This window comes from Lepisma saccharinum, chromosome 4 (assembly GCF_977018435.1).
Source record: "Lepisma saccharinum chromosome 4, izLepSacc3.1, whole genome shotgun sequence".
Classification (NCBI taxonomy): domain Eukaryota; kingdom Metazoa; phylum Arthropoda; class Insecta; order Zygentoma; family Lepismatidae; genus Lepisma; species Lepisma saccharinum.
In genome coordinates, this window is record NC_139232.1 from 59,398,210 (window position 1) to 59,418,146 (window position 19,937).

Genomic DNA, 19,937 nt, shown 5'->3' on the forward strand with positions numbered 1-19,937 from the left:
CGACTTGGCGAGTTAGCTCCTCGACGCGCTGGAGAAGCCGAACCGTGTCGGAGGCGGGCGCGAGTGGCGTCGCGGTCGCGCAAATAGCCGGCGGGTTGGGCGAAACGGACTGTGCGGCGATGTTGCTTGTCGCGGGGGTGAGCATGGGGGGGCTCACCTCCACGATGCGGTCCGCGAGCGTGGCAAGTTGGTCCAGCGGAAGTTCCGAAGACTGCACCTGCAGAATCGCTTGAACTTGAGCGGGCAGGCGTTGGAGCCACAACGTACGCAGCAAGTCGTCACGCATGGGAGTGGTCCCTGCGAGTGACTGGAGGTGACGTAGAAACTGGGACGGTTTGCGACTGCCCATTTCTTCTTCCATGAGGATCTGCCGCAATCGTTGATTTTCAGACAGGGAAAATCTTCGCGTGAGTTCCGTCCTCAGCCGGGTATAAGGGTCGGTCGCCGGTGGGGTACGTATAATGTCTCTCACTTCGAACGCGTACCGACCTTCTAACTGTCCCACGACGTATGCGAACTTCGTCTCTTCCCGGGTGATGTGGGCAATGGTGAACTGGGCCTCCACTTGCGAGAACCACAATTCCATGTCCTCGGGCCAGAATGGGGGGAGCTTCACACTCACTCGATGTACGGAGTCCAGTTGCGGTGGTACTGCGTGTGGTGCTGGGGTCCTCGGTTGAAGTGCTTGCTGTCTGAGTTGCTCGTTTTCCCGCCTCAGTTGGTCGAGCTGCGCTTGAAGTTCCTCTGTCATCGCGGTGTAGTTGGTGCGTCCAGAACAAACAAAGGGGGATTGGGCGCGTCGTCTAGTATGCACTTGTTCGATCCGGCTGGTATGGTACACAAAGGGGGCAATCACAATTCACGGCCCCCAAAAAAAGATCACGTCGGGGTCACCAGTTTGGGGTAGAATCACCAAATCAAAGGATGTTGTCTTACCTTATTGTTTATTCTAGATGAACACTGCAGCTACACTACAAACACTGAGTAATACCGAAGGAGACCGCTCCCGTCGTTGTCTCCGCGATGCCTTGAGTCTCTCTATGCTCTTTTTCGTCCCCTGTCTTTCACCCCTGCTTCCAGGGGCCACTTCCAGACCTCGCGTCTGGTAAGGCGGAAGGAGTTCCTTCTCCCACTGTTAGGTGGCAGCAAAAGTCAGCGGCTTTCGCTACACCACAGTGGCTGTCCCTACACATCAAAGGCACGCCACTTACTTTTAACAGTGCCATCTATTGGCGAAACAACAAACCCTTGATAAATGTAATGCATGTGGTTATCCATTTACCCCTATCCCTTTTTGGAAGTTAGCATCTTATAATCATAAGCCAACAAAACATATACAACACAACATCCTACAACTTATCTCCAAAAATATACTTTTTAGCTTCAAACTATTGTCGTGTGCAATATCAGGTGTAGGATGTCTTCACCGACAGATTATGATGATTTGAACGGAACATAGAGTTCATCGCTGTGTATCCTCCTCTTAGGTGTGAGAATCAGTCTGCTTCCACCAGCATCTGGAGATTTGTAGTCACTACAAGATGAAACAGCAACGACAACAATTATCACGACACGTATATCTACAACAAGAACACAAAACAGTATACTTTTTAAAATTAACCAACTTTTGTCCTTTGCACCTTCTTCTTCATTCCTAATCTTCTGGCATAGATTTTTCAGACATTGATGTTTCATGTACTACACTGCATTTACAAAATATTATTTCATAAGTAAATAAAATTAGCTACTTGAAATTCATACCAATGCGAAATACGATCAAAATTTTGTTGCAATCTTCCCTTCTGATCTACCCTTTCATTTCTTCAGGTAGATATTTGAAGTTGAATTGTTCTTTTAAGTCAACTTTATGCACAGAAAGGCTAATCTGGACTGGACCTATAGTTAAAAGTGGGATAAGAACCATTGTACCATGTGCTTCCATCTGGTATCGAACCTGGGTTTCTGGTATATACAAGTAGTATTGGGCACTGAGACGCCCTACTCCCGCGGCGTATGTGGGATGTTAAAAAAAAGGTAAAGTGTTCCCCTGTGCATAGCACCACGCCATGACGGCGTATAGCATCAAGCCCCTGACCGCCTTTACCCCCCAGGATTTCCCCCAGGTACCCATGTTATTCGACGCTGGGTAGGCGCCGGGGCCACTTCCACCGTTAGAAAAGTTCCCGGATTTGAACCCGCCGGGGATCGAACCCGGGACCTTTAGCATGGTAGTCAGAAGCGTTACCGACTTTTTTTTTTTTTTTTTTTTTTATTTAAAGGAAAGCCCCCTAAGCGGAAGCTTCCCCCATCACATTCACTCATATCATTTCATTCACATTTCTATTTCAGGACTTTTTCAGGACAGACAATCACAAATACCCATGCCTTACCCGGGACTCGAACCCGGAACCCCTGGCGTTGTAGCGCGCTCTGCTAACCACTTCGCCACGGAGGTCGACAACTGAGCCACCGCGGACACGTTAATAATATTATCTTATTGATTTAATTTTGTACACTAGATGTCAGTAAAAGTATTTACAAGAACTACTTAATTTTCATGAGAAATATAGAACTTAATCCTAAGACTGGAATTTGGTTTGTTGTAAATAATACGTTTTATTTTATAAGCAGTTCTTGTGGAATGTTTTGAAGATTTTTGTTATTTTGAAAAAAAATCATACCTGATTGTCAATGTCGGTTATTCAGAAGATAGCTTCAAATGGAAAGACTCTGGAAGTTCATGCTAATCCTTCTGAGCAAATGAGAACGCGTTCTCGTAAACTCTTTTTGTTGATTGATTGATTTGCTTTATTTTACTTCGCTTTTTGTGCCACTTTTGGCTAATTTGCGAAGATGGGGATGAGTGATGATCTGATGAAATTCATGATTGGACACTCCCAAATATCCATGCCCAGGCCTGGATTCGAACCGGGGACCCCCAGCGTCGTAGCGCGATGTGCTAACCACTCCGCCAGGGGGGGCGGCAAACTCTTTTTGTAATGGTGTGGAGAGTGCACTGGCCGCAGCTAACTAGAGAGAATCAAAAGCACGTTAGGCATCTGTGCTCTGTAAATTGGACACTATGTGCACAAATTGCAGAATCAATCGGAATCGTAACGATAAGAGCCACATTCTCGGGTTGCCTATTTTAAGAATTTCCCCATCTTCATCTTATTCGGAGGACTGTTGATGCCCCTGTTACTCCGCACATGAATTAATACGAAATGAAAGCAGAAAATATAAGGGTCAGGTCAGTCAGTGGAAAACAGGTCACCTCGTATATCTCGACGTGTAGATGCCGCTGCTCCACGAAACTCCTGCCACAGGGAAGGGGTTCCGTTGTCGTCCTGTAGAAGGCAGTCGCGTCGCAGGCTTGTGTGAAGCAGTGCGAGTGTTAGCCGTGTGAAGTGCAGACGTGCAGGGACTTGCCGTCGTCCGACATATCATGGAAGGAAGATGAATTCTATGTACATCCATTCAGAGAGAAAATATTCGAAAAATTCAACCGCGCTTGATTCTCTCAAGTCAGGTATTTTAGAAAAAGAAATAAAGGGCTTCCATCGGGATCTAACCCGAGAACCCACAAGGCCCTTAACCACCAGGCTGTCGAGGAGGCCCATATTTGATAACTTCGTGTTCTTCTTGCTGAAAAGGAAATGCATAATGCATTATTTAAGGGATATAGTAGTTGCTTCTATGTAGCAGTACGTTTGGTTTGTTTGGTTTATTTTACTTCGCTTTCTGCCACTTCTGGCTAATAGTGAACGAGCAGTACGTACCTCTCCGCATGTGTAAGATACCTACGCATTTGGTGCATTATGAAGGACCTTCCAGATGCGAGACCTTGGAAATGTTAAGAAGCCCTTTCCCCTTCTCCTTGTTGGATCGACGTCTCTCCATGTGTGGATATCTGTAAAAAATGTGATCTTTACTGTTTTGTAGAGTTTAGACCAGACGCAATTCGCTATAAAAAGATAAGTTCACGATAAATCTCGATTGTGTTCATATTTCGCATTTGGAATCCCATTTAACGATTGTTTCATCGACAGATTACAAATGTTTACATCGTGTCATGAATATCGCGTTGCTCTTAAATACCTTCCTCTGGATATGGCATTTTACTACATTTTAAACTTTTATTTACTCATTATTTTGCTTCTTATATGTTTTCACGCTAGGAGGACCATTTCTTAGAATTTAATTTTAGTGTTTTCTTTCTCAAAAGCAAAACTACTTCGGTACTTCCTCCCTCCCCTTCTATGACTAATAGGGAAATTGTTCTACTGGAGACCTACTGGTAGTCTTACAAGCTATTCTCTGTCCGTCATAAGAACAAATTCAGTGTAAATAAACACACATTACTTCTGAATAATCCTGTTGGTTGTTCGGATGGCAGCTGTTCAGGAATCTTGTGCGTGGTGTCGGTAGAAGTTAAAAGGAGCTTCTCAATGTTGTCAGAGACAGTCGGCAGTCACTTTGATTGATTTATTCACATCACAGTGAATTGCAATGCTCGACTGGCAAAATAAACACATAAGTTTATCGGTAAAAGATATTTTTTAGTTTCTTATGGCATTATTGTATCTTTTGTACATTACAATCCTAATCTTTGTTATAAAATAGCCGAATATTACCTTGTATGTGAAATAAAGAATTGATTGATTGATTTGTTGTTTTAAGTTCACTTTATGCACAGATAGGCTAATCGGGACTTGACATACAGTTTAAAGTGCGATCCGAACCACTATACGTCTCAACCGGGTGTCGAACGAAGTGGGGGGGCCTTGATTACAAGGCGAAGACGTTACCATTATGCCATCGGGGAGGCCCAGTGAAGTATGGAAAAAGTGGGATATGATTATAGGTACTGAGAGAGAGACAAGGTATTTTTTGCTCAAAGAAAACGAGGAAATTTGTGTCCATCGTAAAATTATTGGATATCCTTGGAACATTGGGAATTTGTCCTGGTAAACCTGGAATGCTGATATATCCTATAGTAATTTCGTTTTAGAGTTAGAGTGCGATATTTACCTTTCCTAAATTGGCGAAACTTTTCTATAGGCACTTTGGAGAAAGCTGATTGGGCAAAACACTCACAATTCGAAGGCTTTCCACGTTGATACACAATTTATTGTAAGATTAACTTTTGATCTTGCGTGTAAAGTCATATAAGAGCTCCATGACAACAGTAATATGGCATGAAAACAATGCTAGTATTGTCTATACAAAAGTGAAGCATCAATTCTTATGTATTTCGTCTGAAACAAGAACAGGCGTCACGCATAGGCTTACGCCCCCCCCCCCCCCCATGGGCGCCTACTGAAACCGAAGCGACGTGAAGTGCAAGCTCGCCCATTACAAGTGGCGCCATGCGGAGAGAAGCAAAATTCTCCGCTTACGAATGCAGTGCTTTCCAGAAACTGCAAATTACCATTTTGTGAATTGTTAATGTTTTATCCAAAGTTATAAATTAACTTTTAGAATTCCCCGACAGTCACTTCCTCTGGAAAAGTATGCATTTTCGTAATTACGTTACGACGTCGAAAGCGAACAAGTACAAAAGTTAAGTGGGTGGAACAAAAAACTACATTTGATCAATTTAGATTTTCAGCTCGAAACTGCAGACGAAGTTGTCCTGTTGTCCTGTGTTTTATCCTTACATGTGCTGAGTGCCACTTTGCAGCTTCAGCTTTTAACCTAAGTAAGAATATTTTTGCCCGACATTACAATTATATTAGTTATATTTTAGATGTGGTAAGGAGCTGGACCCCGTGTAATGTGACGGGTGGAAAATAGCCTAAGTGCTGACGCACCCTAAAAATTACAAATTCAATCAATCAACATCTCCAGGAAAGAATTTCGTCAGTGAGCGAGTTTGCACCTAGTAATTACATGTATTTTTGTTCTTTTCACTCCGCTTCAGTCCCAGTGGGCACCCACCAGCTTCTTATCAAGTGCACCATTTGATTATCTGTATGTGTCTCCAAGCAGTTTACCCCTTCGGCTCCAGTGGGTCTCCAGCCTTGTTTAGATTTAGATATGTACTGTGCGCACTACATCTATGTCATTACATAACTATGATTTTTTCCCCTATAGTCTACACTTTCATGCAAATTCCGTATAGGCTAGGTGTTAATACAGCAGTTCCGCTTGTTTTTGTTCTCACTTAAATAAACACTTTTTCCTCTTCTCGTTTCCGTCTGCCTGATTTAAAAGAAAACACTTTTTCCAATAGATTTTTCCAATTCTTTTTTCGAATAGTTCCATGTTTCTTTGCCTTCCAATTGATTCGAGCACTCTTTCCCAGCTTATGTTGCCTAGCTTCTCCTGCAGGACGTGCGTGTCCCCTGACATAAGGATAGGTGTTCTGGCCAATCATGCCACCTTAGTTTTTTCTAACTCTGCCCATATCGCTCTACTGTCTTTTGTCTCCATTCCTTCCTCTAGCATCTCCTATTTTTTACTTTCCAATCCTGCTTCGTCTGTTCTATGACTTGTTCATATTTTCTCCTGAGTTCTACAAAGACCTGTCTCTTGTTTTCTCTATTTAATACCCTAAAATCTTTCAGTGCTTTTTACAAAGCCTTTTACATTTTCCTACATTTCCCATTAATCCACTCTCCCCTCGTTTGTCGTTCTGTTTCGTGCACTCGCATACGCCTCCCTGCTCTTGTTATAATGTCCTGCAACAAGTCTACGGACCTTATTACTTCGTCATTTTCAATTCCTTCATCGTCAACATAAGCCCGTCCGCCCATGATTTCCATCATCATTTCCCGTTCCGCTTCGTTCCATTTAATTTTCGGAATTTTCCTAGTTTGTACAGTCACCGGCAATAAAAGTGGGACTTCTAGATCCTGAAATACTCGCTTCCGTGCACGCCGTTATGTGTGTTGACTAACTCTACGGCGGTGGTAGAAGTTGCCATTGAATATTTGCTATTCAAATCAACTTATCGCCTTATAGTTAGGCAACACATATAACTCCTTGCAGGGTAGCTACCATTTCAGGATCCAAGGATCACATTTATATTGCCGGTGACTATATCTCTTTCCCTTTACTTCACTATTTGTCCTCCCAAGTTCGCTTAATGTGGTCCTGATCTCAGTGACAATATGATTGGAAGTGGTGCGAATATATTGTCTCCCCTACATAGAAGTCCCTCAACTCCCCCATTACTTCCCTGGAGCACTTAGCATAATCTAAACGTGCTGTGACAGGTAAAAACTTTTGCACACATTCTGTCCTTGATTGCATGTTGACTGTCATAGAATCTGACGGTTAGAGGACATCGTATGAAAACCATTGTTCTACAAAATTAAACACGTTTTGTTTAAGATCTCTGTTTTGACGTCACAGGGGTGCCCATCGCCCCCAAGCCCAATGGCGCATCCCCCCCAAAATTACATCATGCGTCCCTCCCAAATCATATCATTCGCGCCCTCAAACCATATCGTAATCCGCACAAAGTGTTTAATTACGACAACGTGTCTACCGAAAGTAACCTTTTTCTTAGCTTTACTGAACACTATACTTGATCTGCCCCTCCTCCCTAAACAGGAGGCCCATACTCAAGACCACCCCTAAAATCGTTCATCACAATCAAGAATATCGCTTCTATTGTAATGCAGCTATAGTACAAAATCTTCACATTAACCTCATGAAAGCGCCAAGCACGCATCCTAGTAACACAATATTGCGAGCGAAGCGAGCAAGAAAATTTTTACATCCATTTCTTTGCAGGCTTTCAAGAATATTAATTTAATAGGATGTCAATACTTTCTTAGTCTTTTCCAGCTTCTCCTTTGGCACGTTCGCGGTCGAAAACGTGTGGATACCATATCGCTAAATACAGTTTCCAAAATTTAATGTTCGAACTCTTTCTCCTCTACAGAAATCCATTGACAATCTAAGATTTAACAATAGCTTCTATCTCCCCCTTTAAAATTAATACTAAATTAATTTTAGACTTACTGTTGATATTGCAGAGTGGATATTGCCTCCTCCAAAAAATTAATTCTCAGTCTCCACAGAATTTCCGCAAGTCTAAGACAATAGCAATACACAAGAATTGGATATCCCCTCAATTTAATGCTCAATCCACTTCAATCCTCCCCATAATCTAGAGTTGGATACTGTCCCCCCCCCAAATTTAATTCAGAATACTCCCCAGAACCTACATGTAAATTAATGCCTAATATGTAAAAGTTGGAAAGCTCTCCCCCTCCCTTTCGATAATACCCTTAAACACTTTGTTCTCTTCATCTAATGGATTAAATATGATGCATTTTTGGAAAAAGATATAAATGTTGAATTTTATATTATTTGAAGTGAAAAAATCCTCCCAAAGAATCTCGATGGCGCAACTTGCGCCATAATCCCCCCCCCATCTGTGGGCACCCGTGTGACGTCATCAATATTTCAAATCCATTCCCTTTTCCGTGCGTGTATCGAGAAGTTACCTTATTTACTTTTGAAACGTTAAGTAGGGTTGTTGATCGGAAGAACAACACGTGCAGCTTGCAATATTCATTATGGACGTAGGGTAATCTTCGAAAAGGGAGCTTCACTTATTCATCAGCGAAAGTGGCTCAGATCATCACGACATCCAGACCGGAACCATTCACTATCTGACGCCGTGTCATAAACTTCAATTCGCTGCACGCTTTGGTTGAAGCGTAAAGATTCTGTCATTCGTCCGTCGCTCTTAACAATCGATAGTGTAATCGTAAGTGTCCATGTAGAAGAGTGCGTACTATTCGATACAGTACGTAAGTATTATATTCAAAATTTAAATTCTTTCCAATTCACTATGTCTTGTAAAAATATGTGACGCATATCAATTCCAACCACCAACTTTTTTCTTCAACAACAAAGGAAATAATGGTAAGGCAAGGGTTCTCTTCGTAAGTCTGGTGGTTTCTGTACTTATTTTAAGGGACAGACTTGCAATTACCTGCTTCGACACACAATACAATACTTTAATTTTGAAAATGTGATAAATTTGAAATGTTGAGAGTGAAATTCTCCTAATATCTGAGGTAAAGATACACAACACACACTGTCGAAGAAAATTGGATCCACATTTTGAAATATTTTATGGAGTAAAGACCAAACTAGTCGAGTTTCTGGAACCTATCCCTTGTCTCTCTCTCTCTCTCTCTCTCTCTCTCTCTCTCTCTCGTTCGCTTTCTGTTTCTTTCTAAGCCCTTTCTTCTTATCTCTGTCTCCCTCTTTCCAATTATGTCTCCATTTCTTTATTTTCTTTACGCCCATATCTCTCTCTCTCTCTCTCTCTCTCTCTTTCTCTCTCTCTTTCTTTCTCTCTCTCTCTTTCTTTCTCTCTCTCTCTCTCTCTCTCTCGTTTCTTCGATATATTTTCCATCTTCCCACCTTTTTCTTGGAACCATTGCATGAGTCGAGCGTGTCCTTCCACTCGTAATTTCATCACAGACGAACCAAAGAAACAGGAGCCTCAGAATCGATTTCCCTTGAGAACAAATGTCATTAATACGACCTGACCAGAAAGACGATCGAAAGAAGTATTTCGACTCCTAAAAAGAAAAGTCCAAGGATTAAAGCGGACAGTCATCATGGTTAGGTGCTGGTAAGTTCCTTTATTTCTTTATTGTGACTTTCCTCTAGATTTTGACTGTAAACCATGCGTCACTATATTTTTGTTATCCGCTTGAATCTGAAACAGTAGGTGGCGAAGTCGCCAGTCGATCACTTAATACTCCTGGCCATCGGGGAGGATTAGCTTCAACACGTCAAAGTTTGTGAAAAATACTGCATACTCTCACACACACACCAGGCACTAGAAGTTTACTTTCGAGGGGTATAAGTTGATGGATTTTTATTTATAAATTATTTATGTGCTGTGGAGATGCACAGTGGTTCGGATCCCATTTTAAACAGTAGCCTTTCTGTGTATAAAGTGGACTTACAGTAATACTTCAAAATATTTATGTAAGTGTCAATTGAGAAATTCGAAAGCTTGTTAACTGAAAATGGACATCCCCGGGAGAAGGGAGCCTGGTTAATAAGTCGTGGGAGCCAGGCCCCCGACCTCTGTTTTCTTATTTTGGGGGGAAAAATCCGGTACTCTTCGCAAGTATGTTTGTTTTGTTAACACAAAAAGAAATGCAGTACAGTTGCATATTCATACATCTGAACACGCGTACACTCTAAGAACATGGAGGACCTCAGTTTTTTTTTTTTTTTGTGAGGTTGAAGTGAACATTGCATCCCTGAAACAAGACATATTCAAATCCTTAAAACGTCAGAGTAGAGTCTCAATAATCCAATGATTCGTACAATTCGAGGCATTAAAAAAACTAAACTTAAAGAGAACCATCTGCCTTGACAGCAGCCAGAGGCAACACCTACAACCGGCAATCTGTTATTCAGACGATGGCTTGATATTGCTCATCGGAAACGATGCAGCGTCCTCAATCAGAAGAAGTGTGATTTGATTTAGTTTTTAAGTCCATTCTATGCATAGGACGGCCAGTCGGGACTGTACCTACAGTTTAAAAGTAGGTTCCGAACCACTATGTGGCTCCATCTTGTCTGAAGCAGAAGACACTTGGCCATTTCTTTAAAATATAAGTTCATTATTGTTTAACTATTTTTTCTTTTAACATTGTTACTACTGTATTTAGCGATGTAAGTACAATATTGATTGATTGATTGATTTAGTTTTATTTTACTTCGCGTTTTGAGCCTCTTGGCTAATTTGCGAAGATGGGGATGAGTGATGAAATGATGAAATTGATGAATGGACATTCACAAACAACCAAGCCCGAGCGGAATTCACCCGGGACCCTGGCCGTCGCAGCGCGATGTGCTAACCACTCGGCCACAGGGTCCAGCAAGTACAATATTAATTTGATATCCAAATTTTCACATACTGTATATATTGTTTTTCTTTCGACTCCGATTTTCTTATGCAATCACTTAGAGTTCGAGTTTTTGTCGAGTTTTTGGTAATTCAAGGTATTCTCGGTTCCGCCAAGCTCGCTTGAGGCTCTACTATATTTACGGGTTATGAATCCTGTCTGAGTTCGATTGATTTGTTTTATTTTACTTTCCTTTTTGTGCCACTTTTGGCTAATTTGCGAAAATGGGGATGATGATTTGGATGAATGGACACTCACAAACATCCATGCCCAGGCCGGGATTCGAACCCGGGACCTCTGAGGTCGTAGCGCGATGTGATAACCACTTCGCCACGGGGGCCTGTCTGCGTTCGAGTCACGAACATTCTTAATTTTAAGTAAAACATGGCATTGCTTCGCCCAGAACGACGTGTTATTGATCTCTCTGTCTCTCTCTCTCTCTCTGTCTCTCTCACACACACACACCCTCACTCACGCACATACTTCCTCTCTGTCTATCTCTCTTTCAGCACGAAGAGTAACTACAACTCTGCCTTTCAATTGATCCTCTCATCGTTTTTCGTGATCGAACTCGTCATGTGAACAGTGCATAAATATTACGAACTTTGCGTTTGAAAACAGCTGTTATAAATTCTGTCTGGGATACTCGTTAAATCGTTCGGAACTAAGTTTTCATAAACCATCAAAAGCATTAATTCTGATTGGGATTCGCTTTTCAATTTTCGAGCGTTCAACCTTAGACTTGAGCTCGAGGATATAATTAGAACACTGCAGCGTCTATAAACACGTTTGCAGACATTAATAATGTAGGAGGATCTATTAATAAGTGGAGTGTTGCTTAGTCACTTCGTGAGGTAATCAGAAACTAGTCTTAATCATTGTTTTATGGAACAAATGAAACTGGATCCATAGTAATTTGTTCTATTTTAGTGCACGTGTTAAAACAGAACAAATATCGGGGAAAAAAATTACGGTAGAGAAAAATATACTTTAGACGTTACGTTTTTGCTGAAACAATTTTTATAAGAGCATGTATTTTGGGGTGAAGAGGGTAGCTAATTATCCTTTCAATTTTGCTTCTTTTTAGGTAATGATATTTAATTAATGTCAATGAAGTTGTGCCAATTTAAGATATCGCTCTCTGTTTCATTCTGATCTTTAGTTCAGGAATGTTAAAAACCTTAAAATATCATTACAAACTGTCACCACCGGTCATGGGCGTATATATATCTCACGTCCTATATTTCATAAGTAAAAATCTGGGGCACTACTCACCAGGAGCTTGTTGGGGGGGGGGGGGGCGATAAAGTTGTATGCATGTACAACATAATTGTGTGGAATTAATTTCTTTCCTATCAGTATCCAGTTCTATACGCTTCTAATTTACGAGAACAAAATAAGTCTGATGAAATGTTTACGAACAAGTCTCTGCGCATAGCGGATAGAACAGGTAATCTGTTAATTTTACTGAACCAAAGGGGGGGTTGGACCAGTTGAACCCCCCTTAAATACGCCCATGCCCCCGGGTATGGAATGGGCGTGTTATCCACATGTATTGAGTTCAGAATTTTGTTTTGTGGACGAGATTCTCTCACAACCGGGGCACCAAAATCCTTGAGCTATGTCCTTGGAGTGTTTTTCCTCTGCTTTTCTTTTATTTCTTTAATTTTGAAGAAATTAAAATTAACTGGCTCTATTATCAGTGTTTTTTTCTAGATTCAGAAACGAAAGAACTGGGTGTTTCGGTTAGGGAAAAGAGAAAAAGGGAAGTCGAAGGGTGAGTTAATATAACTAACAAATATGGTATTCTTAACTGGATCCGGAATTTGAAGTGGGATCTGGAAATCATTGTAATGTGTCCAAATGGAACCTTATGATTAGAAGACAACAGTGCTCACCACTGTGCCAGCAACTATCGGACAGGCTCAAGAAATAATTCAGAGAGAACCACATTACTAAACTAAAATCTGTAACCTTCCCTCAATGACACTCTTGACATACAGCAATATTTCGTTTTGAGATATAAATCATGGCACTGACGTCAAATGTTTCTAATGTTCTTATCGGCCGCAAGCTACACTTAAGTTGATGTGAAATGTGGAAAGCACCTCAAGTGGCAATGATGCAACTAGGTTCTTGAAAGAGGAAATATAGATTTCAAATTCTTGCCATTCTTGTTGTTTATCCAGAAATTTCCATTTGCGAGTGTAAGTTCGTATTTAGGGTGGTGTTAAGGTTAAATTTTGAGCCAAAATGACCTTTGTGAAAAATTGTAGGGACTATTTAACAATATTTTAATATTACCCTTCGAAATTAATCACCAAATACAAATTACAAGTAATAATTTGTGGAGGAGGGGGGAGGGGTTGAACCTTTACTCGGTATTTCATGGCTAGTCAAAAAAACACAAAATATTTAAAAAAATGAACTGAAAAATTGAAGTCGATTTCATTAGTAATTTTATTTTCCTATATCTTTCCTCCTCTCCATTTCAGTGGGACAGGAAATTAACGTTTCAGCTAATTGTTATAAGGCAGTATGAGGTCTATTTGGGGGGGGGGGTTCTTTGACTATATGTACAGGTTATTGTTAGCCAATTTATTAGTGCTAATTCGTTCGTAGTGCATTCGTGCATTTTACATCTCTTCTCCAATCGTGATTATGAGTATAGATGGTGAATTTATTAATTAAATGAAAATAACACGCACAGACATTCATACTCTGAGCAGAATTCAAATCTACATAGTTCTTCTGGCTTAAATACTCCGCAAAGTTTGTTTAACGTTCACTTTACGCCCAGCCCAGACAGATAAACAGGCTGGATCTGCATTCTGCAGGGTTTTTTGTATTTTTTAACACATTAATGCCCATGATCCCCATTTGGGGATCACATAAGTATTGCTTCACTGAGAATAATATATTGACATTTTTTTCTTCTGCACACAGGGACACATCACTGAAGGTTTTTCTAGTATGACAAAACTAAAAAACAGTTAAAACATAAATTTTAAATATATTTATAGATACAGTTATCTTCAAAAATGCAATATTTTCATCAGTAAATTTTTCTCATTTTAAAAATAATCTCTAAATGTAATTGTATGAAGTTTTTAATTTTTTTTTTAACAGAGCATGTTTATTCTTTCTATATATCACCCTCATGAAGATCTTTATGTATATGGGACGCTATTTTGTTCTACAGCGTAATTTGTCATGATCCCCAATTGGGGATCATGTGCATTGCCATGTAAAAAAAAATCACTTTTCTGTGGACGTAAATTTCCCTTTTGTGTAACAATAAGAGTTTGGTCTTTTATTTCAATGAGCATTCCTCCCCATAGTAAGCATAATTAACTCTCATAATATCAGCTATATTCTGTCCCGTATATCTCTGGAGCAAAGCCGAAAAAAGGGGAGGGACTTAATGGGCAGAACAAGGAAGTACACGCTGTTACGAAGGCTGGTAACTACAGTCGCTTTCCTCCCCTCCATGCAATCCCATTCCCTCTCATGTGTTCATTGGTGAAGCCATCTTACGTCAATACTTGCGGAGAGACTTGTTTTCGTTCGCTTGCTCCAGAGATAACCATAGAGTTGCGCAATCACACTATAATTCAACAAATGCAACAATAGTGTTTCTCGGTTGAATCGTGTTAGATGCAACAATCAGTCTGGATATGTGTCTGATCTTGAATCAAACTTTAGATCTTTTGGAAGACCCCGACTTTGGTGTTAGTGGCAGTGATTCAGATGAAGAACATAGTGGTACTACAATAGATACTGTGGAAATTCCGCCAGAAGACGTGAACATCATATCAACTGAAACAATTGGGATTTTTTGTTACAGGAACTGTTCGCATCAATCGAATGAGTAAGTTGCCTAAAAAGCAGACAAAACACTGAAGAAAGAACCTCGTGGTACACATGATTTTAGACTTGACATTAGCAAAGAGGTCCTCGCTATCGCATGGAAAAGCAACAACATGGTGAAAGTGATGTCAAATCATCAGACACTGCATTTATTTCCGCAAGTGAAAAAATGTCAAAGTCAAGAAAGAAATATGTGCCCATTCCCCAACCAAAAGCAATTTCTAAATATAACAAGCATATGGGCGGAGTCGACCCTGCTTGATTGGTCAATTCGGAAATATCGCACAAATGTTTGAGGGGAAAAGGGGTACTTTTATTTGATAACAAATGCAATTGACGTAGCCCTGGTCAATAGACATGTACTGCATTTATTAGTTCAAGGCAAAATGCCACTTCTCACCATCCGTCGGATGATTGCTCGAGCATATCATCAGCTGACCTCTTTAATTGACATCAAAATCCCAGAGAGAGACCATCTTATCATAAAGAAGCAAAATGTGTTCTGCCGAATATTCGAAAAGATCTATTGGGACAGCTCATACAAAGGACTGAAGAGGGAAAGAAAAGAAAATGTGGAGTTTCCAAGAAAAATATTGGCAAAGAGTGCAAGAAATGAAATGTTGGTTTTCAAGTTGGTTCCTTCGAAGTGTGCCACAAATTTCAGTCGAAAACTTAGCATGTTGATTGTTTTAACGTGTGGAACAAATAAACACTTCTGTAATTACAACATTACTGCGTGTTTATAATAATGCATCTGTGTTGTTTATCATTGTCAGTGGCAACGATTTGGTGCCAAAACTGGGTGGGGCAAGGACAGTTTACTTTCCCTTGCTAGATAATGTTTAGCATACTGCGGGGCAGTGGCGGCGATTAGGGGGGGGCAGTTGCCCCCTCCACTTTTCACATTTTTTGCCCGTGCACTATGCTAAACCTTATCTACAAAGGGAAATATACAGTCTTTGCCTCCCGGATTTAGAACCGAATCGCCGCCACTGGTGCGGGGACAATATTGAAAAAAAATACTGGGGCAACTGCCCCCACGCTCCCCCCTAATTGCTACCACTGAATGTTGTTATACATCTATGTTATAGATATATGTATTCACGTATGTTAAATGTAAGACGAGCTCGGGAATTAGTTGTGTAAATGGAATTTGAAATATGTTACTAATTTACACGCTATTGCCCATGATCCCCAAGGCCTCCCCCATGGCACAGTGGTAGCGTCATTTCCTTGTAAACGAGGGGTCCCGGGTTCGATACCCGGTGGAGGCACAAGTAGTTCGGATCCCACTTTAAACTGTAGGTCCAGTCCCGATTAGCCTTACTATGCATAAAGTGGACTTAAAACAGCAACTCAAACTAAACCCATGCAGCCAATAAAATGTTTTTATGAACAAATTATAACATTTTTCGTTCTCTCGTAATAACATTCACACTCAGGTGACCAAAGGCAAACTTTTTAAACAAAGAAATCCGAGAAAAAAATTGGGCGTTAATGGGTTAAGGAGAGATCCGAACCACTTTGGAATGTATCTCCATCGGGAATCGAACCGGAACCCTATTGATTACAAGGCAAAGTAGTTACTATCGAAAAAGCTCACCAAGCATTCTACCACAGAGGCAAGCATATTTCTTGATGCAGCTACATATTTCTTGTTCAATAATGACGGAAAAAAGTTATCTATGTCAGATAAGAAGGCAACAAATGGACTTACAGCCATCCAATCCGCAGTCAAAGAATTATCGAGACAGGACAGGTAAACATCGGTTATCGTGCAGCAACATGTTCAAGAGCAAACAATAACTAACTGTAAATATGAACTTAACTTTGTTTCTTGTTCACCAATTTGAAGAACTGTACAAAGATGTGGTGTAATATGTATATACGTCCCGTATATACGGGATTGTCCCCTTTTTTAAAGAAATGTTCCGGTATCCCGGAAAATGTTCTCGGGACGCCAATTTGTCCCGTATTTTTCTAAGGAAATAATAAGTGAATGATAATAAGTCATGTTCTGAATTTTATAGTAATGCATTGAGAAAAAAATGTTCTCTTAAAGGACGCCAAGGGTTCGCTCAAATATTAATATATTTTGTCCAAATTTTAAAAAAATTGGGATTAACAATGCTTTAAACAGCAATTGATTTTGTAATGTTTAAAAATGTTATAAAAAATAAATTTAACTATATCCATGCCTATATAATCTGTATGTCCCTTTTTTTTATTTTAGAAATCTGGAAACCCTAAATATGTTACTTCATCATTTGTAAATTATATTAAATCTCGTTTGATTCTTTACATTAAAGAATCCACAGATGTCTCTATTCTAAAGTTACATGAATGATTGCATATCCAAATAATACTTTAATTTCGTATTAGGCAACTGGAAAAAAAGTAATTTTTATAGGCTGTTTATGGCTTTGTAGTTATTAAGAACGCCTCAGCATTGCACGGTTTGTATTTTGTTTTTATTATTTAGCGTCGCTTTTTTCCACTTTTGATTAATAGTGACGCTGAAGATGATTGATGATTAGATGAAATTGATGAAGGCACAACTAGTACAAAGAACATCTATGCCCGGAAACTTTGGTGATGATTTTATTGGATTTAGTTAATATAACGTCGCATGTCTGCCACTTTTGGCTAATCGCGACGATGGGAATAATGGTGGTAAAATGAAGTGGACGAAGGGACCATCGCAATCACATATGAACTATACAACACAAGCTCCACAGAGCGTTATACTTAATCGTGTCTTATTTGGTACATATATATATATATATTTTACTTTTTCTTCGTATTCTGTAGGATAACAATCAGTTCCATTGTTTTCGGAACTGCTGCTCAGGCCAATTTTCATTTTACATTTTGTAGTACATACTTTTTAGCATAGGCGTGCGCAGACAAATTTAGCTATTTGGGGGTGGCTTAACGGGAGTTCAAATTGCCTATCTGGACTAATTGTCGCAACATCATGTTCCTTTATCACAAATACTATTAGGAATATGAAGATGAAATTTTAGCATTATAGTCTATTCGATATCATTTCAGCACAAGTTTTCCTATCATTGTGACGATATTTATATTATTTAAAAAATGAAAGTAAACAATTGAAATTCATTATTGATACAGAATGACCAACTCTAGACAAATGTAATGCAATACAAGGCTATGTCTCCACACGTAGCCTAATATTAGGTCAATCCCTCTAATTAAGGGCACGCAACTACTACTCCCCCACAGCGTAGGACACATTTTTGAGGACACATTAGGAGGTAAAGTGCTGGTCCTCTTTGGAACATGCCAGTTCGTAACTACCTAAACGATGAACTTCCGCATCGCTGGATTGGGCGTATTTGTGAGGATGACCTAGCTTTGTTTCCCTGGCCTCCCAGATCTCCTGATTTGTCGCCCTGCGACTTCTTCCTGTGGGGGTACGTTAAGGACCTTGTTTACGTACCCCCTCTACCGCAATCCTTAGTCGAGCTCAAAGAACGCATCAGTGCTGCAGTGCAGACCATTGACAGGACTATGCTACAAAATGTATGGAATGAGCTCGAGTATCATCTGGACGTGTGTCGTGTAACCAAAGGGGCACATATCGAACATTTGTAGAGGGTGTATAAACTTGTTGAGTTTGTGGTTCTTTTCATATATCTTTCATGTGTGTACGTGTAATACTTTTGAAAATATAGCCTTTTCAAAACGAATGAATCATTTATGCTAGCCCTGTATTAGATATCATTGTGTGTGCAAAAACTGATCTTGTAATTGGGAGTTGCCTTGGGACCGAGTGCGTTGAGTGCTGAACTCCTTGCCACAGATGGTTTACAGGGCAGATAGTTTCGAGTGTGTTCTTTCACCAGCCATCCTCATCGTCGCGACATCCTGAAGTGGTAACAAAACGACGCTTGACGCAACACGGGATTTCACACCGACAGTCTAAAAGCAACATATTCGCCGCACTTGTGTGAACAATTCATCGAGGCGACAGAATGCACAGCATTGAGAAAAGCGGTGTTGCTTGCCGCCTATCGCGTACCGCCTGTTGTTTCGGTCTGAAAGCTTTCCTAATTAAGAATATATATATAGCTAATTATAAAATTCGTTGGCTGGGAGAAACGGTCAAACCCATCTCCCAGCCTGCCCGTCGATTCGCCCCTGCAGCGCACACAGAATTTGAGTGGACATTTTTTGTTTTTCATTTATTATTACTGAAAATTTCTAATAACAAGGAAATCGGAAGTTTAAACTTGTGGCACTCAAGTTTGAGGTTTGAAGTACTGTTTCAGCGGGAATTTTATTTATGTAAATAATTAAATATCCAATTAATGTAAAGGTCAATGCAGTTGCATGTCTGAAGGGGGTTGATGAGGCAATATCTCCTCATTGGTACAGCTTTCCTGAAAAGGCGGGGTGAAAAAAAAAGAACATCGTATTTGTGAAAAGATGGTAAAGAAGAACAACAGGTTATAAAGTAGTACACCGCCTTTACAATTAACCTTGGTACACTGTTGCACGAATGTATATACACCCATCATAATAAGACAAAGTCGCTATGTGGCAATGAGCGTCAAGTGTTACCGTGGCAGCGGCATTCACGTTCGATAAGGAACGGGACAGAGGTGTCCGTCTCCCTATGCCTTTTTCGTGCTGTAGTGAAGATGTTGGTGCTGAAAATTTACAAAGCAGTGAGAGATTCTCAAGTAGTATAGTAAACAGGTAAAGTATGCAAAGTACGGTTCGGCACTAAGTGTTGCAAACTGTACAAAAGATTTATGCTTTCATCAGTTGCATTGAAGATTTGTTCACCTAGTGTGAATATAGGTCGTGGCCCAGATCGAATCTTAGTTGTTTTGTGCACCTCACGCAATAGTGCGGATGATAGGTGGAGCGTACCATTCATTTGCCAAGTGAATGAAATTAATAATGAAAACTTTCGATGAAGACCGATGGAATAATCAGATCAGATAGGTTACGATTGGCTCAACGAAACTGTGAAGTATTTGTTTTCGCGTTACATCCTACCATGAAACAAGATCTTTCGCAGAAGTTTATACAAAGTATCACTTCGATCAGTGCATTTTAAAATAATAATAATATTAATTGTGTATAGCGTGCAGTAAGATTTAAAGCTATCGTAGATCTGAAATCTATATTATC

The 19,937-nt window shown here is 40.2% G+C and overlaps 1 protein-coding gene across 2 annotated transcripts in view; it reads left to right on the forward strand.

Moving 5' to 3' along the window:
• The first annotated feature begins 8,716 nt into the window (after window positions 1-8,716).
• Window positions 8,717-19,937, forward strand: part of LOC145986488 (uncharacterized) — a 40,458-nt gene continuing 29,237 nt past the window's right edge. The window contains exon 1 of one of the 2 annotated variants that reach the window (XM_083120557.1): window positions 8,717-8,771. The gene's annotated coding sequence lies outside the window, so the exon portion shown is untranslated. Of the gene's footprint in view, window positions 8,772-19,215; window positions 19,497-19,937 lie in introns of those variants that run through there. The other variant, XM_083120556.1, reaches the window with a different exon arrangement.